The 25,256-nt window shown below is 39.9% G+C and overlaps 1 long non-coding RNA gene across 1 annotated transcript; it reads left to right on the forward strand.

Annotated features, from left to right (window-relative positions):
- The first annotated feature begins 582 nt into the window (after nt 1–582).
- LOC128117823 (uncharacterized) lies at nt 583–22,654 on the forward strand. The gene is made up of 4 exons (XR_008220915.1): nt 583–714; nt 4,216–4,342; nt 19,702–19,784; nt 22,415–22,654. It is a non-coding gene; the product is annotated as an uncharacterized LOC128117823 (long non-coding RNA).
- Nucleotides 22,655–25,256: the final 2,602 nt, after the last annotated feature.

Here is a 25,256-nt window from a genome sequence, read left to right on the forward strand (position 1 = left end):
TTCTTTGACTCTCTAGAAATGCCAACTGCATTGACAAGGGGATATATTCAAAAGAATACCACTGTTACATTATCACTTGGGGAAAAAAAAGCCAATCTACACAATCTACAGTTAATGCATGTCAAATACCAAAATACTGTGTTAATAGTGAACTAACTATTGAAAACCGATTTGGGACACTAATAGTATCAAAAGCTCACATCTATCCAGTGTTCCCAATGGGCTAGTCACTACATTGTATAACATTTAATTGCTAGAGCCATATGAAATATCAAAGACTGTGGCAGACATAGTATTTTGCCCTACTTGCAAGTTAATCAATTAGCCTTCTATCTTTTTATGGATGCTAGTAGAAGGCAAGAGACTCTTGGGTCCAAGACAAGGGACGTTATTACTCACAGAAACAGAAGTAACCAGAGCACAAGCAGTTTCTTAAACCACTTCTCCAAGCTTCAGTTACCACAGTGAATCCAGGGAGAGATGTAATGTGCATACAAATAGTGGGTTACATTACAGGCCAGAGACTCATTCAAATTCAGGAGAGCTGAATCTTGTAAAACGGATAGTAAGTACCCTGCCACTTCTTCCAGAGGGAGACACCATCACTATCCTCCAAGACTATTTACCACAAAGGACAGAGAGAATCAGGCCTCTGCTCTCCTGACACCCAGGAAGGTGAGACATCCATGAGGAATCATCACCTGACATGATGAGGTACTGCAATCATTTCCCTTACAAATGAGGAATTTCAGGCTTGGAGACAATGGCTTTAATTTAAGAAGACTTTCAGCGAAGGCATAGGCATTCACTTTCTTTCCCATGGAAATGTTTTAGTATTTATCCGCTCATTTCATTTATTACATGAAACATGAGCCCTGTAAGGCACAGGTTCTCAACCTGTGGGTCACAATCCCCACAGGGGTCACATCGCATGTCAGATATCCTGTATATCAGATATTTACATTACAATTCATAACAGTGGGAAAGTTACAGTTATGGAATAACAATAAAGTAATTTTATGGTCGGGGACACCACAACATGAGGAACTGTGTTAAAGGGGCACAGCATTAGAAAGGTTGAGAACCACTGCGGTAAGGTGTGGTGGATGAACTCACAAACTGTAAGAGGTTTGGCCATAAAGATGTACCCTTAGATGTGCTTTGTATTGGGCATCTTGAAAAAATACATTGTGGTGTCATCTCTGGGATATCAATTTAAAGTGTGACTATAAACTTCTTCATGCGGTTTCACATCTACTATACCCGCGGGAAGACATGCCGCAGGAGGAAAAACATGACAAAGCCTCTGGGACCAGGTAGCATCAAGTTGTGATTCTGCTCTGTGCTGCTAACTCTTCTGAGGTGTTTCCCCCGTGTGTGAACTAGGGGTCCCCTGCAGGTGAGCTCCCAGCACAGCACTCTGACCCACAGCGCGGCGAACCAGAGTTCCACAGTAGGAAGCAGTCCTAAGTAGGGGGGGTGACAGTGAAGTCTCTAACTTTTATTGCTTTCCCAATTTGGAAAGTTCAAGAACAAACTCAGAAGGAGATTTTTTAAGCCCTCCTTTTTCCCCACCAAAAAAAAGCCTTTTCAGGCACTGAGGATGTGTCGCGTTGGATTCAACCCTTTTCATTCAGATTCATTTTAAACACGGAGTGAAAACGTTTCAAGCTGTCAAAGCATTCACTGTTAGCAACAGAATGGCTGTTGTTCTTTTAAAAGGTCTCCTAATATTTCTCTTACGGACTTGAAGCGGGAGAGCTTCGATTTCTCTAAAAGGGACGTGAATAAAATGCGAACGTGTGGTCGAGACCAGTGCCTGCTGGAGCTCAGCCGTCTACATGTGCCGCGGTCATGACTTTGAGCCTTACGACTTTGCGCGGGGATTGTGCTGTGCTTACAGACGGCTTTGTTGATTTTCCAGTGATTCATATGGGAAAGTGTGGAAGACGGAATTGTTTTTTTTCACGTTCACTTAAAAGTTACACCACAGACACCAGAAAAAAGCAAGAAAAATTGCCCGCTCCGTGGGCAGGCTGCTACAGAGGAAGCGGCACACTCAGCAAACAGTTGTGTATTTAGCAGCTGGGCCCTTGCACCCGTTGGTGGGTTCTTCCACCCTGTAAACTTTAATGATTTGCCTTCCTCACAGACTGCTGTCCACGATTGCTTGATGTTGATTGGCTCCGAAAGCCTCTCAACTTTAACTAATAGCTGCACTCCAAATTAACAATAACCAGGGAAGTATGGGAATGACGGGTGCATTCTGGTAATTCACTCCAAACTGAGCTTGTTCTCTGCATGAAATACAACTGTGGCTCCATGAATAATTCTCAAAAATGTTGAATTTAAAATGAGCACTGGGTAGGATAAACAGTAGTTGAATAATACTTAAACTCCACCATCTGGTATTCTAGTTTTTAATGTGCACTGAATTTCTTTTATTAGGTGCCTATTTGTGATTCTTTCTGTATAGATTTTTCTGCAGAAGGAGCTGAGTAAACTGAGGCGGGGTAAGAGTTGTGATTCAGGACCACTTTCTTTTATAGAACGTTCTTAAAGGGAAGCCCGGGGCCGTGAAAGTTCAGCTGCTTTCCCTAGGGGGCAACCAAAGAATCCCTGACCAAGTTTCCCTTAATTCAGAGAATTTATTTGTGAGACTCCATATGGGTGGTGCGTGTGGAGGGGAAGGAAAGAGTCCCTTGGGGAAGGAGGGATGAAGGGAGGGCCCAGAGACAGTAAACAAATAGAAATGACTAGCAGTACACATGCATAACCTTTAGCAGGAAGAAAATGGGAGAGCAAATATAGAATTTGGGGGGAAATGAGTTGGTATTATGAAAGGATCGTCACACTTGTAAAAATAATAATTAATTTTTTTAAATTATTTTAATTTAATAATTAAATTGGGCCTGGAGAGATGACTCAGAGGTTCAGATCAAGGTCTGCTCTTCCAGAGGACCTGAGTTCAGTTCTCAGCACCACTTGGGTTGCTCACGACCACCTACAGCTCCAGTTCCAGTGAGTCTCAAGCCTCTGGCCTCTGCTGGCTCCTGCTTGCACACACACAAACTCGCACACATTTACCTATAATTTAAAATAAAAGAAGTATTTAAAGTGAATGCTATTTTCTGAAAGTCGTACACTGAGCTAGCCACGCCTGTGATTTAACATGGCGTTTGCATGAAAGTTGCCTTTCTTCCTGATGTGTGAGGTCACTCATAAGTTTACACAGAAGAGGCACATGACAACAATCATGAACTATACATGGCTCCCTGACAGAAACCTTTCCACATGCCTCATCCCATTTGATTGACACAGAGCAGAGCTGAGCGGCTCGGCCCCGTGTTCGACATATCACCAGCAGGGTCAGCCACTGAGTGGCAGAGCCTTCAGGTCAGTTCTCGTTTTTCAAAATTTCAACTCTAATTCTTACGTTTCAAATTAGCACGAACCAAAGTGGGAAAGAGAGGCTGCCTGAGCTGCAAAGAAAGCCGCGATCTACCTGGAAGGTATCCTCTGACAATTACGACTGAGCTGCCTGTGGAAATCTGATTCTGATACCAACTCAAAAACAGAGCCTGTAATCTCTACAAACTGACAGCAAGACCCCATGGCTGAAGATCACACACACACACACACACACACACACACACACACACACACACACACCCCTCATTGAACACAGAGAAGTCGAGCTGGTGCCTACATAGAGCCTTCACTCTCGTGTTCTAGAATCTTCGGTACAGGAAAGTACTCTGCACACCATCAAAAGAGAAATGTAAGCACCATGCCAGCCACAAAACCTCTGACCTGTATTCTGTCCTGCCTGCAAGATATACAAACGCCAATGTGGTACAAAGCTTGTGGGAGTGACCAACCAATGTCCGGTTTAACTTAAGGCCCACTCCACAGGATGGAACCCATACCCAACACCGCTTAAGTGACTAAGAACCTGAGACTATATAGTCTGGGGGCCTAGAATAAAACCAAGTACTATTGTTCTTAATAATAATAAGTTTAAAATCAGCAATAAAATGATTCCTAATGACATTCAGAAATCAGTGCCTTGTTCAGCCATAATCAGAGAAATTTCCTTTGTTGGCAGATGGGAACAGATACAGAGGCCCACAGCCAGACCTTATGTAGATAATGAAAGATGTTGGAATACTCAGCCCTAAAGGGAATGTCTCCATCAAATCCTTCCCCCCGCAGAACCTGCAGAAGAGGAGGTGGGAAGAGTATACGAGCCAGAAGGGATGGAGGACACCAAGAAAACAAGGTTCTCTAAACTCGTATGGACCTCCCAGAGACGGAAGCAGCATGCACAGAGCCTAAGCAGGTCTGCACCAGGTCCTCCGCACGTACATTATGGCTTCCAGTTTAGTGGTTTTTATGGGATTCCTAAGTGTGCAAATAAGTGGGTCTCGGATTCTTGGGCCTTCTCTTGGGCTCTTTTCCTTCTATTGGTTTGTCTTGTCCAATTTTAATGTCATAGTTTTTGCTTTATCTTATTTTACTTTATTTTGTTATATTTTACTATTATCTCTTAGAAGCCTGTTCTTTTCTAGTGACAGACAGAAAGGGAGTGGATCCACATGGGAGAGGGGTTAGGAGGAACTGGGAGGAGTAGAGGGAGGGGAACCGTAATCAGGATACACGATGTGAGAAAAGAACCTATTTTCAATAAAAGGAAAAAGGAAAACAAACAAACAAATAATAGAACCTGGAGCTGGCCATGTGTGTGTGTGTGTGTGTGTGTGTGTGTGTGTGTGTGTGTGTGTGTGTGTGTGTGAGAGAGAGAGAGAGAGAGAGAGACAGAGACAGAGACAGACAGACAGAGATAGAGAGGGACAGAGACACAGAGAGTCTCCTGAATGAACACAAAAGCAACAGTTAAAATTGCACAGAACATTTTTTAATCCATCATCTCATTTAATATTCAGAGAAATTGTCAAAATATGTTAACTCAAAAAATGGAAAACCGTTTGCCCAAGATCCTATTAACAATAGACGTGGAATCCAGACTTCCCCCTTAAGGTCTCTAACCCATTGCCTTCCTATGAAATCTGGGTCTGGTTAGGAGTTTTCTAGATCTTTTTCGGTCTATCGGACCTAATATCAAGGATGACTGGAAGAATCCATTGTTTATATATCAATAATATTATAGTGGCTTAGCAATACAATGATAGTTACATAATTTCCTAATAGTGTTTAGGGAAAAGATAATATAAGCCTTTACTAAATAGTTATTAAAGCACTTCACCATACTAATTTCTACAGGAAATTGTGCCAAATATGGTAGGAAGAGCAAAGCATGAACCAAGAAGCTCCTCTCCTCTCAACAGTATATGCTATAGTTTGGGGCGTCTTGTACCACATTCACTGCCAAAGGACCACCAGACACAGAATGCTCTGGGAGCTGAGACAGGAGGTAACCTTAAGCCTTAAACTGCAAGTTGGGTTCAGAAACTCAGGGACTGGAGCAGAGACGCAAGGTTTCATACGCCGTCTGTAATTAGCATATCTCTTTTGAACCAAAACCTATATGAAAGTGAGATTTTTGCATGGATGATAATGGCATTATGATCATCTGCTGTCTTGTGGTCACTGCAGCTCTCCTAGGGAAATAAAGAGGAAAACTTGCACTCAGTACTTGAAGGTTAATTAATGCAAGTACACAAACCCACACCCTGCCCCAAATTCAGGTACCAGTGTCAGCCTTGTCTTCAAAGTAATATTCCTTTCTGTCTTGTTACATCTCCAACAAGATCTACTAAGGATGATCACTCAAATAACCATTTCAACCCCTTTCTTTCTCTTTGTACCCAAAAGTATTAAAGTGGTCCAGAATAAATAAACAGCAAAAGAACAGAACGAACAGACAGCACGACACACTACCAAAACACCAAAACCAGTAGTCTATGAATGACTGAACTGACACATACCAATGATCCGTAACTGAACCGCTATACCCTGTGATGCCATCCTAAAAGCCAAGCAGCTTCCTGCTTATGCTGAACTTGTAACTACACACAGAGTGCAGATCTCCCCCCATGAAACGAGTAAGATGGATGTCAGAGCAGACCGTGGACTATATTGAAAACAGAGCCCAACAGTGGATTGCTCCACCAGCAGATTAAATAAGTAATACATGAGCATCAATTCTAGATACCCTTCCCGTTTAAATTTCAACACTGCATCAAACATCAAGCAACTGTATAAGATGCAGGAAGGAAATTATGATAATGTAGCTTGCAATATAACTTGATTTCAAATAACATCTTTCACATAAACTGGTATCCAAAGTGCTTTATGAAATAAAATAGTGCGAGAAAGTGGACGGCATGTGGTATAAATAACAGGAAGTCGTAGAGCAACTGGGCTCTGTGTGGAGCAAATTAAAGCTTTCCATCATAAAGCCAAGCGCAATGGAAGAGGGCATGCAAGAATTACATGGACAATCTTAGACGAGGTACAACAAACTTGACATTGTCAAGAAAGCCATGTATGTCCATGGGTTTACTTTTTTAACAAAATAATCACGATTTTCCTTTAGTAGACTATTTGAGTGGTAGAATCAGGAAAACTGAACGTCTGGATGCTTTAGCTTGAATACTGAAGTCAAGCACAGAGGACCGGGAGTTCTGTGTGAATAAGCACACACCTCTACCTCCAAATGGGCTGACTGCTAAAAGTGACAAACGGCCAGGCAGCGGCAACCTCTTTTTACCACGCTCATCATAGTACAGAGACAGGCATTGCCACCAGCCTGGCCAGCTCACGCCTTGGTTCTGTCATTGAAGAGCTATATGGCCCAAGATGTAAGCAGCTCATGCCCCTGTGTGCTCATCCCTAGCATAAAAATGATAATAATGCCAATAGAGTAGGCTATATAAACTAAGCGAGAATTCATAGGAAACAGCATAAGGTCATTCTCATTGTCATTGGAAATTTTAACCGCTCTGCTGGGGAAGTGGACACAGTGTCCCACCCCAAACCAAGAAGCTATCTGTTACTGATACCTGCTGGCAAAGGGAAAAAAAAACACCGGAGTTTTACACACCTGGGTAGGCCCGTGCTCAGGAGTAGCTAGCCAAGACAAAATGGATTCAACGGTATTTTTATGGACTTTTTGTTTCACTGGCTTTGTTTTGACATTTTTTTGTCTTATTAGTCTTTTGCTTATTTGTTTTGATTTGTGTTTTGTAGATTTTTATGTTTCTCATTTTTTTGTTCTTGTTTGATTGATTGTTTTGAAAGAGAGAGAAGAAAGAACAAAGTTGGGTGGGTAGGGAGGTGGGGAGAATCTGGGAAAAATTGGGGGGGGGAACATGATTTTAATAAAAAGAGATTATATCTGCTCTGAATACTCCTTATGAAGGTGAGCGCCACACCCCTAGGGGAAATCCAGAACGACCTTCAAGTCTGTCAAAAACCCATCGTGTTCACATAAAGCCATCAGGATTCACGTCAGATCACTTGCCCACAACACACAGCCATTCACATGGCTTCTACCATGTGCCCTACAGAGGATGTAGCCTTGAATGGTATGACTCTGACATACCATGACTTTCCATTTGTAATAAAAAAATCTGAATCAATGGAGAATGGACACTCCTTAAAATTTCATAGAATCCAAAGCGAATTTTTTGTTGAGATTTCAGAAGGACAGTTAAGGCATACGATGTGAGCTCTGACTCCCTACATTATGGCTTTGCTGTGTCCCTTAACTGTCATCTCTGTCCTGGATGGCTTCTGTGAAGGTTCCCTCTATGGAACCTATAGCGTACATCATTTCTTCAGGATTGGTTATAGATTGCTGGATACAAATTAGCCCCCAATTCACACAACAAATGCACACCATCATACCATTTCTGAGAGCCAGCAATCTAGAGGTGGAAGACAAGCTTTATGGTTCTCTCTCAACATTTCTCATGAGGTCTCTGCAAACTCAGGCTGCCAGCCAGGACCTTTGGAACCACTTCCATGGGCATCCATGTGGCTGTTGGCAGGAATCTTTAGTTTCCCACTGTGCAGATCATGTCACAGGACAAATGATGATTTATAAAGGAACTTAGGAACTGAGAGAACGAGACATTACCCAGTGTCTCCCCTAATCTGGTTTCACAAACAGCACACCATGATGTCTGCCAAAGTTTACTGGTCACTCACACTGATCCTGACACCATGTGGAATACCAGGGCCTGGCTTCCAGGAATATAGCTATCTGTTCCCCTGTGGTTATCCTTCTATCCTGGCCATGCATGAACATCTTTAGCATATCAATGACATGCTTTAGTCTGTCTGTGTCTCTATTCCAGCAAACCTCCACTGAACTGGTGTATAGTGCTGAAGTTTTCCTTTCAAAGCACAAACTGAATCATTTTTCCTACTACATAGAAGCTCTTTAAAACTTTTATCTGTTGCTCCTTCGAACAAAACTCAGGTTTTTAAGAGTCATTTTATTTTTGATTATGTGTACTATGGGAAAGTCTGCACACATGTTAGTGCAGGTGCCTGAACGAGTCCAGAAGAGAACGTCAAATCCTGTGGAGCTGGTTACAGGCGGTTGCAAGTTATCCCATGTGCCTATGGGGACCTGAACTTGGGTCCTCTGCAAGAGCAGTATGTACTCTTAACTTCTGATCTATCTCTCCAGCCCCAAACCCATGATTCTGAAAAGCATAAGCTATTGAGACGAAGGATCACATTTCTGTAGTGACTGCAGAATCCAGCGCACCCCCTTGAGTTTCAAGAGCAGTAAGTTGACCAATTCTGACTAGCATCAACAGGTATCACTAGAAAACAAATGCTTACTTCTTTTTTAAGCCCCGCTAGGCATTGATAAAGTATTCATACAGATAGCTCTCTACCCTCTTCCTCACATCGGCATCTCCTTCTCTGTGGGTCACTTCACCGACACCTCCTTTGGGGAAATCCTCACCCAGAACCACCATCCCTTCCTTCTCTGAGCTGTATTTACCCTCCATTTGTATTGCTCCTTTCCGACCATTTACTCTTCAGAAGGTAAAGAGGCGCGAGCCATTGCATCTATGGTCAACTGATGTCTGGGCTTTTTTTCACACGTGAAGATTCCCAAAGCACTCGTTTTCAGAAGAACCTGCTAGTTTTGCAGCTCACAGAAGAGTCTATCTGGAGGAGTCCAGGATAACATGCTTCCTTCCTGGCATGAGGAAATGGTTGCCTTTCCTGCAGTCCCCGACCGGCAACATCAGATCGTGATCTTTTAGTGTTGTTTGTACAGTGACCATAGGGACTCAATCCAAACCTGCCCCCTGGAGGCATGAAGACCTAGCAGTTGCCCTGGAGGTAATAGAGGAAGTACTGACTCCATTTCCGCGGGTTTTGCTTGATCTGCACTTCTGAGGGCCGGAAATCCTGAGTGTCTTATTCTATGTATGTGCTACCACATCTCTCTTTTTATAACAAAAAGCTATTGAATCTACTCTAATATATATATATATATATAGAAATGATGAATAAAGGGTAGATTATTGAATCTACTCTGAAAAGAAAAAAGGGAAAATAAAGAAATGACAAGATAAAAGGTAGATTATTGAATCTACTCTGAAAAAAGAAAAGAGAGAATATGGATATGATAAGAAAAAAAGGTAGATTATTGAATCTACTTTTAAAAGGCAGTTACTAGTTTTAAATATTTTATATTGTATTGCATTTTTGTATATTGTATACAAATTTTATATTGGACTCACCAAATTAGGATAAATAATGAATTTTTTGTCTGAATTTGTCAAATGTTAATGGACTGGACATTGTTAATGTAATTCTTAACTGTATATATTGCATATACTTATTGTATATATTTTTTCTAATATTAGTTACAACTTTTTTATTTTAGACAAACAAAGAGAAAATGTGGTGATATTTTATTTGTGCTCCCCAATAAAACTTATCTGGGGATCAGAGAACAGAGCCAGTCACCAAATTAAATATAGAGGTCAGGCGTGGTGGCACACACCTTTAATCCTATCACTCAGGAAGCAGAGATTCATCCAGATCTCTGTGAGTTCAAGGCCACAGAGGGAACAGAGCCAGGCGTGGTAGCACACATCTTTAATCCCAGCACTTGAGATCTTATGTCTTTGCTTGGGAAGGACACACATGCCTTTAATCCCAGGAAGTGATGGCAGGAAGCAGAAAGGTATATAAGGCGTGAGGAACTAGAGGCTTTTAGGCAATTCAACTAAGATACTCTGGAGGCTGAGGATTTCAGTCAGATGATTCATGGTTGGGGAGGTAATAGCTGGTAACTGGCTTGTTCTGTTTCTCTGATCTTTCAGAGTTCACCCCAATATCTGGCTCCAGGATTTTTTTTATTATAAGACCTTTTAACATTCATGTTACAAAAAGCAAAGAGCTTCTTTCCAGAGTCTAACTGGGTCAGGGCGATCCCCACTGTCTGATGGTGTTCTGACACTGGCTAGTCGGTGTTTAGTGAATATGTTCAGTTTCCTGCTTGTTTTGCTTGTCTTGTTAAAATCATTGCATGTACATGTGCACACATACCCAACCCCCATCCCTTCTGTCCTACATGCTTCCTCCCAATCACCTGGTTGTCTTAGCTTCTTAGACATGAAAGCAGGAAGCACGTGAAGTTCCCTCCCAAGCTTTTGTCTGTACACACATGAAGTTTTCATACGGCTGCATCATAATGTAAGTGTTATATTTTATTCTCCTGACTCTTCACATAAAACTGCTAGTGAGATGACTCATGGCCTTCATAATTCACTGAAAGGATTTTCATGGTTCACCTGGGATCAGGTCCCACCTCTGTGATTTAGTAGTTGTATTTCCTTGGACAATTAATTAACCTCCATGGGAATCACTTCATCTCTAAATACAGTTGACAGTATCTGTTCCATGCTGTCGAGAGTAATTAATGAGTACAGAACACAAAGTCTTAATGCTGGCGTACACTAACTGTCCAATAAATTTTAGCTAAAAAAATAATAACCTTCTTAAAATATAAATGCTTACGATGGCAGAGCATTCTATCAGGTGAAAAATAAAAGTTTGGGGATATAGCCAGTCTGATATATGATGCAATGCTTATTATTGTAATCATCATCTCTTTAAATTCCAATTTCAGTCATTCCAGCCTGGTGCTTCTCTCCTGTCCCTGAGAGTAGAAATGGGTCTTGTTCTCCCTTCCTTCATCCTGAACAGGCACTTGTCAAGAGAGCGAATGAAAATACTCCCTTGCTGGTATTGATGCTGAGGGTAACCTCCAGCTGATTTCTGAGTTTGGGGGATAGTCGATCCAGCATGCAGCAGGAAGTAGGCATTCGGGATATTTACACATCGGGGGAGTCAGCGGTTGAGGCCCCAGTAAACGCTATCAGGCTTTGCAAAGACCAAAGGCGTGTTAATAAGGAAAGCCACCAGCTTCCCAGATGCTGTCTGAACCCTCCGATTGTTTGTGGAACCAAGGAAACAGGAAGAATGAATTTTGCTGATAACTTGAGAGGGGAGGAATTCTTTGGCTGGAAAGTTCTTTACTCTTTAATTACTAAAGCTCTGAAAATGAACACACCGCACTGATTCACATGACATTTCCCCTTCCGGCTCTTTAAATAGGATTGTTGCCAGGCTGGTCAAACAGCGCATACTGAAGTTTCACGAGGGTTGGATTTTGCTTTGTTCTAAAAAGAAAGAATTCTTATCGTATTGGTAAGACTTCTTGATTGTAACCACAGAATACATTTTTTTGCAAATCTGAAGGGGAACGGAACAGATGAAGAGTATTAAATATTTACAGAATATTTGGTAGGGCCAGGGGACAAACCTGAGCATCGTTTGAGAATACTCAGCCATTTCTCTAGCAGAAACTCTGTGGATGTTCATTTGTGGTACTAAAGAGCTTGAGACTGGATGGCAGAACCATTATCACCCCAGCCCCCAGGAAATGAATCTTTGTATACCTGGCTCATCAAAAGATTGGCATCCTTAGGTACATTGCCTCCTGATGTGGTCCCCCTAAAACTGTCTCCCAAAGACAGTGTGGTTAGAGGAAGTGAAGTCCTGGGCCTGCACCTTAGTGTAGGAAGCCAGGAATACAAATTATCTGGCTTCCACTTTGGTAAGGTCGGACATACAATTCTAAGTATATAATCATCACAGTGTAGGGAGTGTGTCTGAAGCCATCAGGTAGTTTGGGTGATGAACAGACATTATAGGGTCAGACATTTTGGATGTTCTGTAGACCCTGTGAATGTCTGTCCCTGAAGAGAGAGATGCTCTGTCTCACATGCTTCTCAGCCTGCTGGTGACAGCCCCACATTTCCCTGGTTCCACAGTGAAACACCTAGCCTGCTCTCTCCGTTCCTTACCTCACCGACATGCCTGTGGGGATGTTGAGATGATGGAACTAAAACTGACAAAGCACGTGTGTGTTTGTGCACACAAGCATGTGCACGTGTTAGTCTTCACATGTTCTCATGATGTAGAACCACCTCACCTTTGATATAGTTAGACATAACCATAACAATTTTAGAAAAGGTATTACAAAGTTAAAGTTCTTTCTCAGAAATTTGAAAGCATAAAAAGGAACTAGAACACATATATAATTACAAGATGTCTTAGGCAAGAAAATAATATACAATTTCATCATTATTATACATGCAGTTCTAAGACAGAATGCTAATTAGCCACTATAATTGGACATATAATATGATAATCAATGTTTCCAAATAGTAATTGCAGTCAGGTAGGGGAAAGCAAATTTTCTTGCCGGTGTTATCTTCAGAAGCTTTATCCATCTTAGACTTTCCACACTAAGAAGTATTCTATCTGTCTTGTTCAAGTCAATTGTAGGTCAAATAATTAGTGTATGGAGAAAATGAGTAGCGATTTGTTGAGGTAACTGTAGGCATGATTTCCATGACTGCTTTAATTAGTGGTGTGTTTCTCACAGAATCATCCATATGCTAGAGAGTTTCTGCTATCATAATAGTAGATCTTCAAATATTCTTTCATATTCTAAACGCCATGTGTCTATCATAGAAAATTTAGAGACCATGCTAAACAACAGAGAGAAGCATTGCCTCATTGTATTCATTCATCTGGGAGCTGTGACACAACACCACAGACTGAGGACTTAACAGTAGATGGTCATTCTTCCCCAGTTATAGAACCAGGGATCCCTCATCAAGGTGCCAGCCAGCCAGGGCAACCCTGAGTGTGTGTGTGTGTGCGTGTGTGTGCGTGTGTGTGTGTGTGACAGAGAGAGAGAGAGAGAGAGAGAGAGAGAGAGAGAGAGAGAGAGAGAGAGAGAGAGAGATGGACAGACAGAGACAGAGAGACAGAGAGACAGAGATGTCAGCCAACCAGGGCAACCCTGAGAGAGACAGAGACAGAGACAGAGAGACAGAGATGCCAGCCAGGGTAGCCCTGAGTGTGTGTGTGTGTATGAGAGAGAGAGAGACAGACAGACAGACAGAGACAGAGATGCCAGCCAACCAGGGCAACCCTGAGAGTGTGTAGGTGTGTGTGTGTGTGTGTGTGTGTGTGTGTGTGTGTGTGTGTGTGTATGTGTGTGTATGTGTGTGAGAGAGAGACAGAGACAGAGATGCCAGCCAGCCAGTATGGTGACATTTTATTTGTACTAAAATGTTATTTGTATGTTAATAAAGTTGCCTGTAGCTAAAGTTTTCCTGCCTAGCCCACAGTCAGGACAAATCTCTGACACCCGCCAGTCCCACAGCCACTCAGACCCAACCAAATAAACACAGAGACTTATATTGGTTACAAACTGTATGGCCGTGGCAGGCTTCTTGCTAACTGTTCTTACAGCTTAAATTAATCCATTTCTATTAATCTATACCTTGCCACGTGGCTTGTGGCTTACCGGTACTTTACATCTTCCTTGTCCTGATGGCGGCTGGCAGTGTCTCTCCCACTCAGCCTTCCACTTCCCAGCTTTATTCTCCTCCTTGTCCCGCCTACACTTCCTGCCTAGCCAATGGCCAATCAGTGTTTTATTTATTGACTAATCAGCAACACATTTGCCATACAGAACATCCCATAGCAGTTGCCTGGGGGTCAGAGCTATTAGCAAGCCATAGGAAAGCCAGGCAGTGGTGGTGCATGCCTTTAATCCCAGCACTTGGTAGGCAGAGCTAGGTAAGTCTCTGTGTTTTGAGGGATACAGCCAGCATTGGATACACATGCCTTTAATCTCAATACCAACCATAGAAGACCTGGAGGTCTGTACAGACAGGCAGTGACAAGGCGGTCATGTGGTTGGGTTTACAACCAATGAGAAGGCAGAACAGAAAGCCTATATAAAGACTTTAACACAGGAAGTAGCTCTCTTTAGGAGAGGTAGGACCACCGCAGGAGGAAGGGTAAGGTTTTAGCTCTTAGCTCTGATCTCTTGACTTTCTTCTTTGCATTGGTTCTGTGTTTCTTATTTAATAAGACGGTTGGTTACATCTACAAGCCAGGGTAGCCCTGAGTGTGTGTGTAAGAGAGATATATAGAGAGAGACAGAGACAGACAGAGACAGGCAGAGAGATACACAGAAAGAGCTCTCTCTAGTATCCCTTCTTATAAACATTAACCCCACTGTAAAGACCTCACTTTCACAACTTCATCTGCTAACCCTAGTTATCTACCTAAAGCCCCACTTCTGGATGCCATCCTATTGAAAGCTAAAACTTCAACCTATGAATGCGGGGCACAGTACTCAGCCCATATCATGGTAATCAGAAAAATAATCCCAGACACATGCTTTCATTTTGCTTGAAATCAAAAGTAATCGTGTAACTTATGATTTACAATTCACTTTCTGCTTTTTATTTAATATTATTCTGAGACTTTTTGCTTAGTTGTGTTATTACATTACACAATATATATTAAAAGTATTTGTAAATTAACCAAAAAAACTAACTAGGCCCAAAGTCTATACATCTTGATGAACTACTATTCAGTTATGATAGACATTCTGAAGCTGTGGAGCTTCACATAAATTTTAGTGTGAGATGTTTTTGTTTCCAAGATTTTTATTTTATTTTAAATATTTTATTTTAAATATCTTAAATATTTAAATAAAATTTTAAATAAAGTATTTAAATGTCTTAAAATATTCTGTAGATCAGTGTTAATAGTGGCACAGAATTCTACTATAAATGTATATTCTATTAGTTTTTCAGTTTGCTTGTCAATGGAGAGATATTTACATTTTTGCTAATTTTTAAAGATTTTAAAAATTGTTGTGAAGAATATACTGGTAACTGTTTTATTGTCATTGCATTCCTGATGTTCCTTACATGGTAGAATTTCTGAGGAGATATGTGTGTGTGTGTATCTTCATATATATATATATATATATATATATATATATATATATATATATAAGCTTTTAATAGCATTGCCAAATTTCCCTCAGGAGAGTTTATTCTAAAAATATTAGCAAGCAGCAATAGAGAATACCTATTATTGACATCTTCATTCATAATTATACTAAAGGAAGGCATTATCATTTAAGAATGTTTGTCAAAATATGACACTATCATTTCAGTTTACTTTTTAAAAGTTTTATAGACATGTTTAGTCCACCTTTAAGCTTAGAGTTGGTCATTTGAAAGTTGAAAAAGCTCCCCACATGTATTTTACATTTTAAGGTTGTATGGAGGAAGCTAAAGAGGCGGCTGAATGGCTAAGAGCATTTGTTGTTCTTGCAGAGGACCTGGTTCTATTCACAACACCCATACAGTAGCTCACAACCATCTGCGACTCCAGTTCCAGGGGATCCAACACCCTCTCCTGACCTCTGCAGGTAGCAGGCATGCATAGTGCACAGACATACATGCAAGCAAAACACTCAAACACATAAATATAAAACTACTTTAAAATGTATATTTATATTCCACATTGAGTGTATTTTGGACTTAATATTTACTTCAAATGATTAAAAAGATGTTCCAACATGGATCCTTTTGAAATTGAGTTGAACTACACACAGGATGTTGTGTCTTGCACAAAGAAATAGCTCCAGGAAGGTACACAATAGGCCTGAGTCCAAGGGTCCTTACATATGTAACAGTCCTCCTGGTGTGGAATCAGGGGCATGTTATTGTAGAGGTCACGCAGATTGGCTCAAGCCAGCTGCTGATAACCTTGGTTTGTGAAACATGGTGTCAGCTTGGCCTGTTATAACTCCCTGGATAATAATCTTGAAAATTAAATTTCCTCATCTATAGTTTGCTTCCAACATAGGAGGCTCTGCATATTTGGTCCCATAGGAATAACCTCATTTGAATTCTGAAACTAAAAGTATAAAAGCTAAAGAGATAATTAATTTTGAAGTCTCAAATTAATTCTTAATCTTTCTTGGCATTTACAACAACAACATTGATTTCTATCAGGATTTTTTAATGTAAATAGCTATATGATAGAACATAGAACTGCATTATCCAATTCACTTTAAGCTGCCACTAGATGAGGTCATTAAGTCATTGCCAAACTAATGTGTATTTATATCTAGATAACCATGACATTATCTGAATTTGAGTCAATGGAATGTCTATTTTTGAATTAAAATGTAGGCTATTAAATATTGCAAACAAAATCAATAATATTTCTCTATGTATATTCACAATAATCAATTAGAAAACATAATTTATTACACAGTGCAACTATTAGATTTGTAAATTACCCAGGAATAATTCTAACAAAAGATTTGCATGGCTTATACAGAAAATTGTTAAGTATTATTAAATAATTTAAAAGTCCTGAAAGATGAAGAGGTATACAATGTTTGTGAATAAAAAACTAAATAGTATATCAGTCTCTAATAATTAGATCAATTCCAGCTAAAATATTGTCAATACAATTTTTTTGTATAAATAAATGTGATGATACACATTTAATACATAATAATTCAAGATTTATAATAGTCTTCAATTACTTTATACAAATTAAATTAAATATTGTATGAATCCAAAAGAAATAGTAGGATAGCAAAAAACGGACAATTGGTTGGACAAAACAAATCTAATTCAAGTTAAATTTAAATATCACTTGAATCAAAAGTATATTCCAAGACAACTAAAAGCTTTGATATTTGAAACCATTCAAAGTAAGGGAAGAAAATTGAAGTTTGTTTTCATTCTGGGATAGGAAGAAATGTTCTAGAAACTATGAAACACAAAGAAAAATTATAATTTTTCCCATATTAAAATTTAAAACTCCTGTGTATCCAAAAAATACCACAAATAAGGAAAATGGAAAGTTTGAACTGTGAGGAAATTGTTGGAAACTATAATCAAATTCATGGCAGTAGGTAATTTCTAAGAAAAGTGAGAAGAAACAGGGAAGTTGTTTTATTTCTTTTTTTTAACAAAATATATAAAATGAATAGTCAAAAAATGCATTATCCTAAGATTTGAAAAGCTGATGGAGAGTGTGTGTGTGTTCACTATGTGTTTAAAATGCCATCACTTGAAGGGAAGAATTTGCTCTAACCTTCAGGATTTATTTGTAAAGAAACAAGCATATCTCACCACAGAAGTTCTGGCATCCCTAGTAATCTCAGAGTTTGGGCCCTTTTATTGTCATTTTTACAATGCTACCTTAGGTGTGAGTTTAGGAAGAAATAGGTTTAGAAAATAGCAAAGGGAATATAGTGGGGATTTTATTTTGCTTTGGGTTTGGAGATTTTGTTTTGTTTTTTAAATTCTAGAACTTTCTTATAGGAGCTAGAGTTATCATAACTGTTCTAGAAACAATGATTCCTCCAAACATATGCAGACTCTGAAAACTATGTTTCCAAACTCCTATATAATGGGTAGTAATTTTATAAATACATATTTCCTGTCATTGGTCTGATTACCAGACCTGCTCATCTTTAGCTCATCATCTACGCAAAGCAAAACTAGAAATCATCATCCCATTCTTTGCATGGCAATGCCCAGCTCTGCCAACCACATGCCTCCATGTCACGCTTCCTCTTTCACAATATGGCCTGCCATTTTTATATATACATTGAAACCTCTACTATGTAAATAATCACAGTAAATTGTGTCCTGAGTAGAGAAAAAAAAATCATAACCATAACATTACAGAAACTTGAGTCAAATTGTTAGAGCTACTTTTCTCAGGCTGTTATATCAGTCTTTACCAAGCCAAATTAACTTTTAAGGTCCCCCCTCCCCTTGGGTTGGTAGGTGGGGCTGGAGAATTGTCTCAGAGGTCATGAATGCATACTGCTCTTGCAGAGAACCTGGGTTTGGTTTCCAGTGTTCAGGGTGCCTTACTTTGCTGAGCCTGGAATATGGACCCCCTCATTCAATCACACGTGCATCAGCTTTCTCTTGTTGATGTTTTCCTTCACTGACTGGTTAAGATTTTCTTCGGTTCCTTTCCACAAGTCAGAAGCTTAGCTGGGTGATGTCTTGCTCTGAGGTCATCACTCCCTTTATACCATTTAGCAGCAACCTCTTCTTTAAACATTTTGTCTCCTTGAACACAGGACTCTGCTCCATTATACTTCCTGGTGCTCCTTTTCTCCTCAAACTGCATATTTTGTATTTTTCCTTGCTCAGCTTGCTCCCTTGCATTATACATCTGTATAAGAGTGACCACTAATAACCACACGACACAGTCAATACTAAACTGACTTGAAGTCTCCTATGTTAATGCCATTAATCCAAAACTCTTCGATTTAGCCTCAGGCAGAATTTTTTGGACAAGGGCAGAAGGCAGCCATAGTCTTCACTAAAGTATCATAAGAATGGTCTCTAGGCCACTTATTAACATTCTTCTCCTCTCAAACCTCTTGAGCCATACCCTCACAGTCCAAATCACCCCCAGGACTGTCTTCCATGCTTCTCCTGGGATGGCCCATTGAGCACCACTTAAAGCATACACTGGCTTTTCTAGTCCAAAGTCCCAAAGTCTTCCCTATCCCTCCAGCAAACATGGTCAGGCCTATGACAGCAATACCCCATTTCCTCTTACCAACTTCTCTCTTAATTGGTGTTCTATTGCTGTGAAGAGACACCATGACTAAGCCAACTCTTATAAGAGAAAGCATTTAATTGGGGGCTTGCTCACAGTTTCAGTGGTATAATCTATTACCATCATGGTGGGAGCATGGTGGTATGCAGGCAGACACTGGAGCAGTAGTGGAGAGTTGCATCCCGATCCACAGGCAGAGAGAGAGAGAGAGACTCGGCCTGGCATGGGCTTTTAAATCTCAAGCCTACTCCCAATGACATACTTTTCCAACAAAGCCACACTTCCTAATCCTTCTAATCCTTTCAAATAGTGTCACTCCTTTGTGACTCAGCATTCAAATATATGAGCCTAGGGGGCCATGGGCCATTCTTATTTAAACCACAACAGTTTGCTTGCTTGTTTTTTGTTTTGTTTTGTTTTGTTTCATTCTGGTTTGGTTTTCATTCTGCTTTCAACTTCTCATAAATCATGTCATATATCCGAGCTACCTGCCATAACTGAAAGAAAGCTTTGGCAACTCATCCTCATTTTATGAGACACAAGACTGGCATTTTTGTCTCTTTAGATATATTATCCTTACCCAGCATCACCTATCTGTTGTATAACTGTTGTTAAAAACTGTAGAATTCACATACCTTTTGATCTGATCAGGGAAGAGTTTCAAAGTACCAATACCAAACTTGTTTCTTATTTTAGAAAGTTGCAACAAAATACATCAAGAATGAAAATCACAAAGGATGAAGATGCTGTGTAAGGAAGACATTACCTGTTCCTTCAAGGTTTGCTTTGGGGATTATTAACTGGCTGGAGTTGTTCAACTAGCTGAAGTTTAGGAGGACACAAGATGGATTCTTTCCTACTTTCTGGTTTATATGGTACACTATATTGTGATTAATAGACTAACCAAATTTGTCACCTGGATATATTCAAAGGATTACCTGTAATATTATTTATATGTATCATTTCCTTATTGGTAGAGAAAATTTGAAAAATATAGTTAATGTTTTTCACTTGGCATTGCACTATAAACATAAAACATAATAAAACATAAGTGCTTAGAAGTTTTTATACCTTAAAGTTGGCCAAAGTGAGTATGAAAATTTTTTATTTATTTATTTATTTTTTTTTTTTTTTTTTGGTTTTTCGAGACAAGGTTTCTCTGTGTAGCTTTGCGCCTTTCCTGGAACTCACTCTGTAGCCCAGGCTGGCCTCGAACTCACGGAGATCCGCCTGGCTCTGCCTCCCGAGTGCTGGGATTAAAGGCGTGCGCCACCACCGCCCGGCTGAAAATTTTTTTATAAAATCAATGAGCACATTCTAGTCATGTTTTACTGGAATAATTGACTATACAATCATCAGCCAAAAAATTATGTACTCAACTCATGCCAAAATTATATCTCAAAAAATCATTCATTTAAATAATACTCCATAGCATTTCAAAGTATTGGGTTGGTTTTAATATACGTTGTTTATTGAGAATTCATTTCAAACCAAATTGTTTTGGCTCTTCTTGTCCTCTCTGATTTTTTTTTGTCACTTGATTGAGAAAAACAGTTCATTACCTGTAGAATCTTGAGTAGACATAAATCAGGGAACAACAGACTTTAAACAGATGTTTCTGTCCTGCCAGAAACTCCCAAATACCCAAGAGCCACTTCACAAATCACCACATAGAGGCTTATATTAATTATAAATGCTTGGCCAATAGCTCAGGCTTATTACTAGCTAACTCATGCATTTAAATTAACCCATATTTCTGTTTGTGCTTTGCCACATGATTGTACCTTTATTAGTATGGCACATTCATCTCCTGATCTCTCTGTGTCTGGCTGGTGACTCCTGACTCAACCCTTTTCCTTCCCATCATTCTTAGTTTGGTCAGCCCACCTATACTTCCTGCTTGGCTATTGGCCAATCAGCATTTTATTAAACCAATTTAACTGACAAATCTTTACAATGTACTAGAGAATTATTCCACAAAAACAGCCTAAACCCCATTTAGTGCCATTTCTACTAATTGCTTTAGAAATATCATTCATCTTATCCCAAGATCTATGGGTTGGTTGGGTTAAGGGTGCATTTCAGGTTCACTCAAATGTTGGTTTGTGTCATTTCCTGGAGCAGTACAGGCAGTGCTATTTGTATCCACAGCACATTCTTGTATACCACAGCATAAAGGGATTTGTGGTAACACAGAGCACTTCTTCCTCACTCCACAATAAGTGTCATAGCTGAAGGTTACAGTCTAAGTATACAAAAGCAAATAAATTATGACTATATCCACTTAAATTGCCATAAAAATGAAGGCTCAACAGTGATATCTTCCCATAATAATTTTAATCAGTAAAAACCATACTCCATACTTTATAAAAACAGATATGAGGTTTTCAACAACATCAGTTATGGAATGGGCAAATGTACTTAAAATGCATAAAATCAATTTAAAACATGTACCACAAGTCAATTTAATAAACTCAATATCTTAATTTTCTTTTGGAATTTTAGAATTTCACATAGAGGGCCATTGGGTTTTATTGCTCTGGATTAAAAAAAAAACCAGTGCATCTCCAGTTATGGCTACTTTTCTTCTTTATATTCCAATGTACAGTCATTCAGAGTTACTTTAAAAGGTAAAAGGGAATGTGTACGGGATGTTTCTAGGGAAACTAGGGAAAAGATGATGGTGTTGGTTGGGTCCTCTCATGAAGCATCTTACCCTTAAAACCTCCCTCAGTTCTTCACATGGCTCAAAGCTGCCTTGGTGGCTACACGGAGCTTTAGCAGCACCATCTCCTTCTGATCCATTGGTGCTGTCACTGTTCTATTTCTGTGCCTTACAAGAGGAGTGGGTGGATAAACGCATAAGGAGAATATTTTAGAGATGTTGCGATTGACCTGGCAAGATTTAAATACACAGGGCATAGCAGGTAATGATAATTTGCCTCTCAAATGATCTTGGTGCTCAGGGTAGCCATGTAAGGTGATGGACATCTACAAGGTAGGGCCTATGAGAAGATCCTTAGGTCAATGAGGGCATACACTTACAAGAGACTGTAGAGCCCTTGCCTCCTGGTTTACTGTTTCAATATGTGATCTCTTTTTCCCATGGGTACTCGTGACATTGGCATCTACCATGAGGCAACACAACCAAGGTGTCCCTAGCCACAGTCTGGGTATCACCATTAGATGTTCAGACCCTAAACCTGCGAGCTAAATATTTCCTTTTGTTTAATGAGCCTATTTCAGCTGCTTTGTTTGGGTAACAGGAAGAACTAAGACAATGAGTTCCAATTTCTTTCATGTATTTTGTTCTTCGTTTCCTAAAAGGCTCCTACCTCTTGTCTTGAATCTCAGTTGCTTTGGTAACATACTTATCCATGCCACTTAAAACAAGGATTGTCTCTTGCAGCTTCCTTCTGAGCCTCTTGGAACACTTGCCTGTGACACTCAGCTTCTAGGCTTTGAAGAGGCCCAGGAAAGCACATGGAAAGATCTACATGAAAAGAACTGATGTCCCCAACTGACAAGCAAGTTGAGTAACCATCCAAGAGCCAGTGGCACTTAGACAAATCTGACTCAACCATTTTGAGTCAAACCAGTTGACACTACGTGGAACAGAGTAAAGCTGTTCCTGCTGCAGCTCCCTCCAACTGAGCAATTAATAAAAGATTTATGTTGTGGAATATTCCTTTACACTGTGCAAAGATATGTCTCTCTGATTGGTTTAATAAAAACACAGAGCAAGCAGGATAGGCAATATAGAGATGAGGTAATAAAGCCAAGAGACAGAAAGTAAATTAATAGAAACGGGTTAATTTAAGTTAAAAGAGCTAGCTAGAAACAAGCCTAAGCTATCAGCTGCACTTTTATAATTAATATTAAGTCTCTGTGTCATTATTGGGGAGCCACAGTCCCAGTGAAGTCTGACTGTAGATTTAAATGATGATTGTACTGACCTAACAAGATTTGAGTGGTTGTTACGTAGAAACAGATAACTGCAAAGAAGAGAAGGGTAGAGGAGAAAAACAGCATTTCAAGTTTGAATAAACAGAGGACGTCACATTTTGTAGAAAAGGAAGTGAGAAGACAGAATATTCTATGCAAATAGTATGGGGAAGTGGATGGATGAAGAATATTGTTGGAAAACAATGAAAATTAATATTTGGGTTTAGTTCAAATTATTAATCAATTTATTAGACATGGTGTCATAGCTACCTACGTAAAAATCTAAACCCAATGAAATCTACGGTTAATTGCAAGTTTATTTGAGAATACACACAGCAGATAGTGAAAGCTTTTATGCTGAAAAATATTAGATTCACTATTAAATTACTTGAATAATATATTGTAATAGCTGTCATAAAAACATGAGTTATTTAAAAAAAAATTGAAGATCACCATTGGTCTCTTTATCTTCCCCAGGAAGTAAATTACCTTGAAGTGCATGAACCAGCAGCATCAAAACCACATTGACTTTCTCCCTGCTTCTGAGTTTAAAACAGCTTCGGCTCTCATTCAGCAAGTTCCAGTAGAGGTCTTGGTTATGAATAAGTATGATCCCATTAAGGAAGAGGGAGCAGAAAGACTCTATGAGCCAGAGGTGATGGACGTTTACAGCAAAACAGTATTTGCCAGAAACGACAGGGCGATCACGCATATGAGCACATGGTAGCTGTGGTTGCACGCACAAGACCTGTGCAAGATCACGCCAGCCAGAATTACAGCTTGGGCAAAGGGAGGAGCTCACAGAGTCCCACCCACTAGCTGAGGAGCAACTGGAAATCGATGGCTGCTTGGGGAGGGAGAGTTAGTTTTCTTCAGAGATATAGCCCCTGAGAGGCAATGCACGCTCCATTACATTGCCATATACCTACGCGCACACAGGCAGCATCATTGGACTCAGTGGGGTGTTTTTTTTTTTTAAGTGTACATGAAGTTGGGTGTAAAAAGTGGTGAGGAAATTTGAAAAGGAATTGGAGGAGAGGATACGGAGGGTAGATTGGATCAAAACACATAATATGCATGTGTGAAATTTTCAAATAACTAAAAATGCGAAAGATACCATCCCAAATAAGTTAAGCTTAAGTGAGAATAATTATATTTAAATTCATAAAAGTAAACGTGTGTGTGTGTGTGTGTGTGTGTGTGTGTGTGTGTGTGTGTAATGGTGATATACCTATTAAAGGGTATTTCCTGAGATTATGTATACATGCAAGTTAATTTAAATGTTCACTGTGGCATACAAGGTAGCCACATGACAACCACATTGGCCTCTTTTTTCCTCCCCAAACAAGCAAAATTCCCAAGTGATCTGTCACTTTAACCAATAATCTGAAAGAAAACCAGCAGTGGAGTGAGCGGACACGCCTCTGTTTATTTATAAAGACCCAAACCGTCTAGAGTGTCAACCCTTGCCTTGACGGAGGTTCCTCCCGCCAAATGGTTTCCAGTACGTGCCTTCTGCCAACCAGTTGATAGGGAGGTTTGCGTTTTGCCCTCTGTCCACTCTGCTAAGGGGAAACATGACAACCGCTTTTAATAAAAGCTCCAGTAAATAGACTCTGAAAGTTGAAATTGGAATTATTTAACTTCTTTTAGTGTGTCAAAAAGTTTTAAGGACATAACCCCTAACATCTCTCTGGTGAACCAAAAGTCAATATATTTTTACAGCACTTAACTTTCCATGGAATGGCTTTCACCTCTTTCACAACAGGTCAAAACAGAAAACGTATTTGAATCCCTTTCATCTGCTCTCCCATTAACTGAAAATATTCTTTGTATGTTCAGTGCCTGTCACATCTGAAGAAAGGGAGCAGAAATGATGGGGGGGTGGGCGGGAGGCAGGAAAAGGAGAGAAACCGGAGGGGCTCCTTCAGAAATCTGCTGTTGATCCACCCCGAGAATTAAATGACACTTGTGCTCAGTCGCTGTGACTTACAGCTTCTGTACAGAACACCACACAAATAGATGCGTGCGCCTCTAGGGTTTTTATTTCACAAATTGGGAAAACGAAATTTGTACAGGGGAAACGTGATTAGAAACGTGAAGCCCGTCTCTTCTCTCAACACGCGGGTGTTGTCACTGGTGGGCTTTGTGACACCGCCTTCATCAGGGCCACCCTAACAGGCTAAAAAAATCTAGATGTTACCAGGTCCTGCTGCTAAACGTATGACAACCATGTGAATGCTCTTTCCCGTCCTGCGATGGTGATTAACAACTCTCCTTAGAATTTAGCTTTAATTTGCAAAGCT

This window comes from Peromyscus californicus, unplaced genomic scaffold (assembly GCF_007827085.1).
Source record: "Peromyscus californicus insignis strain IS unplaced genomic scaffold, ASM782708v3 Scaffold_21__1_contigs__length_65335640, whole genome shotgun sequence".
Classification (NCBI taxonomy): Eukaryota; Metazoa; Chordata; class Mammalia; order Rodentia; family Cricetidae; genus Peromyscus; species Peromyscus californicus.